Here is a 6,909-nt window from a genome sequence, read left to right as displayed (position 1 = left end):
TCCTTAAGCATGAAAATGACAAATTGTACAGTTTTAACAAATAGGATAGCCTAGACTAGCCTACCATATTTTAATAACAAGTGTCCTAGCCAAAAATTTGAACAAATTGATAGGTTTGATATTTCAGTGTTACAGAAAAGGAGGTGTTTCAATGATTTCAGGTGATCCAAAAAAAAGATAACAGGGAAATTAAGCCTCATAAGCTATATACACATTACACAATATATACATAATATGGTAAATATAGCATCTGGCTTAATTTTTATACAACCAGGAGCGAAGGAGGTACATCTGTTGCACCTGTCCAGTAGGCTATGCTACTGCAGAGCAAATCATCAATAGAAATGTTGGCAACACCTCACCTTGTGTCATGTATATTGGGTGCAACCTATTTCGTCCCCTGAACACTCCGTACCCCGATTGAATATGATGAATATTGAATATCTGAGTGTGCTCTAGTTATAACTTTCAAAGTGGTTATTTTTACCCACTTGTTGCCATGGTTACAATCAGGTGTTGCCAGAGTTATGATTAAAATTAGGAAGGGGTAGAGTTAGGAATAAGGTAAAAATGCACTTTGGGTCAAAATTTAGTTAAAAAAAAAAAAATAAAATAAAAAAAGGAACGCTTCCAGGTAGTATCAAACTCATTTCCTCTGGAATAGCAACCGGAGAAATATCATACGCGCCACGGATCGAGTTGAACAGAGTTGTCGAATTTATAACTTATATAGACGCTTCTCGTCTTTTGCTTTGAAAGATAAAAAAAGTGCCTTATATAGTGACGTCATGACTGGTCAAATAGTGTTTCAGATTCAAAGACCGGCGCCGGTCAAATAGCCACTGCCCTAAAAAAATTACCAAAATACAAGTTTTTGTTTTCAACAGCTTTAAACTTTTCTCAAACTAGGGCAGAATACCTTATCTGGCAATGCTATTGACAATGCTATCTACAGCCTAGGCTATAACTTTATCTCTTACGGTACTTAGCGCTTATTCTTGCAATTGTTGTTTCGTCCACTGTTAGGGAACAATCGCTGTTTGTAACGTTATTTTGTTTGAAAATCGTCTTCCTACGGGCAGTGGCGTAACTACCCATTGGATCTTGTGGATAAATCCAGGGGCGGCACGTTGCTGGAGGGCGGCAAAATGTGACAACGTTTACGAACAAGGACAATCACATTAATTTATTCTCAGACAGACTCAGACTTTAAAAGACCTAAGTTAACACTCATCTAAGTGAAGTAAAAAAATTACACAAGTTATGCCTCTAAACTAATTTGTAACTTTTTTTATTGTGACTCACTCTGTGGTATTTGTGACGGTACTCGTAATCTGGTATAATGATACTCATGCTGTCGAAGTCACAATGGAATGTCGGTTGTAACTTGTAAGCTATAACATTGTTCAGTCAACTTAGCTTTGGTAGTTAAATTTAGATTAGTTTTAAGTTTATTTCACTTTCGTGAAGAGACAGGAAGGGACCATGAGGTCATAGAGTCATCGAGTCAACTGCCACCTTTACCATCTGTCTGTGGTAGATAGACGGGATTCCTCCATCTTCATGTGTGATGATGGGTTAGGGTTAGGTTTGTGAAAGTTTAAAGTTTCAGGTCTGAATTAGATCACTTAGATTAACTCAGAAAATTTGCTATTATGGTTATTGTTTTTAACTATTGTGCTGTGGATTCCAGAACAAGATTTAATTTGCAAATTTTTTATGCTAATTTTGCCTATGAAGAGAGTAAAAGAAAGTGGAGCTTTTTTAGAAAGAAAAAGAAAGCTAGAGAAGAGGAACTAAAAAAGAATAAAGAGGACATTTTGAAGTTCGTAACAATTGCCTCTGTTAAAGAAACAACAGAGGTTAGCAGCCACAGTAAATCGCTACCTCAAGTTGAGATGGAAGAAGAAGTGTACCTCAAGCAAAACAATAACAAAGTGATCATTGAAAGAAGTTAGCCTATGAATGAAACATTTTCAGATAAAGATAAAACAGATGATATCTATTATTCTCATAACGATGTGGCTACTTGGCCAGAAACATTTACTCATAACATGAGAGTTGAGATGATTAAATTAGGATCCGAAAGGTTTCACAATAAAGAAGGGCAATTCAAGCCAGCGATTAGTGTACGGTAATTACAGAAGGAGACAAAGAGAAAGAGTTCTTCAGCTGTCTGAGTATGGAGTGGTTTTATTTTAAACTTTCAATAAAATTAAACAAATACTCCTTTAATTCTTCTGTTGTGAGGAATTTTTATCACCTTTTACGGCGGTGTCAAGGGAGGGCGGCATTTTGAGCAAAAATCCAAGGGCGGCATATTGCGTTGCTACGCCACTGCCTAGTGCCTACGGGCGTTGGGATTTTCCACTCAACCATGAACCAATGGGGAATGGCCTCTTCCTCTGAATGTGGTGCTGAGGAGCAGACCACAAACCACATCATCAATGACTATGATATCATCTTCAAGCCACCTAACGGAGTAGAAGGTCTACGCATCATGGATGATGAAACCAAAGACTGGCTGCTCTCTAGTAGTCTTCCAGCTTAGTCCGGGAACATCGTGAATCTGGGGTAGCAGAAGAATAAACCCTCGGCCCCAGAGGCTCACACTACGACGACGACGACAACAAAGCGCGTGGTTAAACTGGTCCACACCCTTATTAAGCCAAATTTGGTCCATTCCAGAAATACTGAAGGTATAGGAGTGATAGAAAATTATCCCCCGCTTAATCAGCCCAAATAGTCCGGTCCGGATGTGGGCTTCATAAGCGGGGACAACCAACCATATTGGAATTGATATTAAATTGCAAAGGATTTTGCGCAAAATTGTATGCTTCTGAAATGTTTGGGTCGCGAAGATTTCGAACAATTGTTTTTTGGGTCACACCAATAGTTTTGTATTTATTTTAGTATTTGCGGACCACTGCTCTAAACCTTGACAGCCTGTTTCACCCTAAAATTGATTGAATTTTTATCCTCGGACTGGGAAAGCTTCTTGCAGAGCTTAATCCTGGCAGTTTCGCATACTTGTAGAAGCTTTGAATCACTGACGCAGGCCCGGTCGCGGAGATTGACAGAGTGAAGTTTCTGATTGTTGAAGTCTTGTTGCCGGGGAACTATTCCATTAGAAGGGGGATCATCAGAAGGTCCTTATTCAAATAGAATCTTTCATTTTATTTGAATAAGGACATTCTGATGATCCCCCTTTTACGGTGAAACAGGCTGTCAAGGGTTTAAAGAGTAATAACTACCGGTATATTTGATTTACTTCCCCTTTCATTGATTTTGAAGTCAAAACTGGAAAACCAAAACCTCACAAGTGGAAAATCGGCTGAGTTTCAGTGTTGCCAGATCCTTAGAAAACTGATCGATTCAGAAAGCCTTGATCAAGTCACATGTTTCTTCTGAAAATTGTCATCGATTGGTTGTGAGAATTTTTCAGATTAACCCCTCAAAAAAAATCCTAATCTGAGAATCACAATTTATCTTCCATTTTTTCCACAAAGACGTCTCAGAAGTAAGTCATCTTATTGTTCTAGAAAACCTTTTGTTAGTTTTGTTCTCGTACGCTATTTGCAACTACTAACTTTATCATTGCTGTTGTTTTCCAACATAGAAAAAATAAATTGAAAACATTTCACTTGGCAGCTTTGACGTAGTGGAGGTTTGGCAAATCAGACTTTGGACATTCTCTTGCGTCATGGTTGAAAGCAGACAGCAAATGACCTTTGGACAATATGGATACGCATGAGTGGTTGAATGTCAAATGACAATGTTTGAAAAAGCAACGTCATACCAAGGTCTGGACTCCATGAGTCAAGTCAATTTATTTTGTTTTAACAGCGCCATATATTAACAAACAAGCAGAGTAATAATTGTCGAAACAATGCATTGTACAACTGTTGGTTAGATTATGGCGCAATCAGGATGGTAACGAAAGACCATAAGCAGTCATCTAGTCAGCCACCACCCCATCACAGTGAATCTAACTACACATTTATACACACTACCCTAGTGAGCAGAGGCAGGCACACTACTTCAATGAATAAAAAGGGTTTGCCACTGAGATTGAGAAACAATTGTTGTTGGTTTGAATCTCCATTCTCAGACTTAGTAAGCCGAGGATGAAGATGATATGTTCAATGTTAGAACTTTGTAGAATAGTGTTAGTGAATTTCATTAGTTTCAAGACGCACACTTGTTATTTGAGCAAATTCTCAAATCAAAACTGAATTTTTGAGTTACAGGATTTGGTTTAATATGGAATTTATGTTGTAAATAATTTACGACAACAAAACGATTTCTATCATATTTGTTGAAGATTTGTAGGCTACCTATAGTGTTGTTTAACATCTAGACATCAATTTATTACTGCTGATTCGAGGGGAGAGGGTTGAGAGTTTCCCACTAATTTTGAAAGTGATTTCTTAAAATTGTCAATTTTCAGCCTAAGTGGTTATGATCCATTATTTGTTGACCCCATGTCTTTCTGTTCAATCAATCAATGGTTTATTTGTCAGTAACAGGAACATATGTATTATTACCATAGTACATGTTTGAAATATGCAAGTAATATACACAACGCAAAAGTTACATAAGTTCCCATACCGATAGGGAAACAACGAGACAACATACGGTCTACTAGTCAATTGCCACCCTACGGAAATGACGATTTTGCCATTTAAAATACAAGAGAAAAAATAAATAAAATGTTCCCGCGCTTCAACATACGCATCAAAAAAGCATGTATGAGATTTATCTACGTTATAACGTAAACACAAAATTCACTCACACAATACTCGCCAATCATCCAGTAGTAACTATTTTGTATCAAGGGTGCGTACTGAATTGGGTAAAAGGCAGATGTTGATCAGGGGTCCTAAAGTATGGCATGAGGTTCCAAGCGATCTCAAAAGTTTTTCTCCAACTTCTTTTAAAAGAAAACTTAAACGCTACCTTCTTGATTTAAACGACACTGTATAAATAATAACTGTTTTGTCTATTTATAATTACATTATTCTATTTGCTCAATGCTCACCTCTTTGGTATAATATACATTACTTTTGATTTTTTATTGATTAAAATTGTCAATTGATATCTAAACACGGGAAGCAGCTGACTCGATGACTAATATAGTCTTTTGCTGCTTCCTGTCTGTTGTTGAATTATTTGTACCGTATGTATACTATTTTCGCAGCAGACAAAATAAAAGGTTTCTCTCTCTCTCTCTCTCTTAAACTCCACAATTAATTCATACAGTAGCACGGTAGTAAACCTGCTTAGTTTTTTAGTCTTTTTTGCCTAATAAAAACATGTGTATCTATATCAGCAAATGCTTGATTTTTTTGTATGATTGTTTGTGCATTTACTGTGTATGTTATTTAGACCTACATCACCTAGCTGGAGGTGGCTGCTGACTAGATGACCGCTTGGTCTTTTCGCAGTCTTCTCGTCATATGACACACAACAGATTATTGCATATTTTATATTCTTTTCTTGTTTGTGTTTGTGACAAATAAATAAACTGATTGATTGATTGAGTTGATGCAATGTTTTCCACTTTGCCAAGGAGGTATAGAGCTCCTGAGTTCTGAGAGGAGGGACTCTGATGGTGGAACCTTTGTTTCAGCATATGTTGGGTCATTTTCGAGTTGTCTGAACGTGTGTTATTAAACTTTTTCTTGATTTCTACCTGGTCTGTGCAGAAGTTTGTCCATAGAGAGGATGTTTTTTATGACATGTTTACTTTAGCCTTTCAGTTTGACTGTCAACATCTTTTCTGATGTGAAGTTGTGCAATACCAGCAAGTGGATAAAGTTTGCAATAGATTTATTTTCGCTTTCAGCAGCACACTACAAGCTACAAACAAAAACCTAACCTACAGGCGGAAGTAAGATGATGTACAGAATACGAACGTAGGGAAGTTTGTGTTGAAATGAAGCACATTTTTATTAACAGCATTACTTAGTAACGGAATGGCCCGTTTCGGTGAGTCTGATCCCTTAACGGGGAATTTTTTCAATTTTTTTTTTAAATCATCGGGTACCGTAGCCTAATTATCATTGCCGTTTTAGAGTTAGGGGTTTGGGGTTAGGGATTAGAGGTTAGGAACTCACCGAATCAGACTCACCGAATCGGACTCACCGAATAGTAGCAGACCCACTTAGTAAGGTACTGTAACTATCTTAACAACAGTTCCACAGTAACCTTCAGCACTTTAAAGGGATGGTAAAGGAAAAACCTGACTTGGCGATTTTCCGCGTTCTTTGTGTTTAACATGCTACCATAAAACGATTTTCAATAAAATTTTGCCCCATTGCCGTCTGATCAGCATTCCGCGCCCGCTTTTGTCAGAGTTTTCAAAACAAGAATTGGCGTGAGCAGCGAAGCGTGCGACTGTACAGTCTACGACACGTCACTATAGGCGAGCAATCAGTTGATCGCGCAGATGTGATGTTGAAACATCAGAAGTGGTAACGTGGCTTTTGTTATTGCTGTCGATAGTGACGTATTCTCGAGCAGTGTTTGCACTTTTTGGTCATTTTGAAAAAAAATAAAAATAAATGAAACATTGAACTTTGGGCCTTGCCAGCACCATTGAAAACAATTTTTTTTCGGTAATTCTTTTTGAAATGCATTCTGGAATGTTCAGTTTACGCATTTTAATGCTTAATTCCCGTTTGAAAATTTCATTTACTATGCCTTTAAATGTATGACATCCTGCTGCGCCAACACATCTCTTTGTAACCTGATAGTACTTTAAATTTAATATATAATAATAATATATGAGATGTTGTAAGCAGAGTGCTTATTCATCTTTCAATCACGTACAGTAAACAACTAATAAAGATAATAACAATATTAAGATTAACAGAGGTATCAACAGTGATACACACGCAAAAGTAA

This window comes from Aplidium turbinatum, chromosome 16, assembly GCF_918807975.1.
Source record: "Aplidium turbinatum chromosome 16, kaAplTurb1.1, whole genome shotgun sequence".
In the NCBI taxonomy this organism is placed as follows: domain Eukaryota; kingdom Metazoa; phylum Chordata; class Ascidiacea; order Aplousobranchia; family Polyclinidae; genus Aplidium; species Aplidium turbinatum.
Note: the sequence above shows the minus strand (reverse complement) of the source record.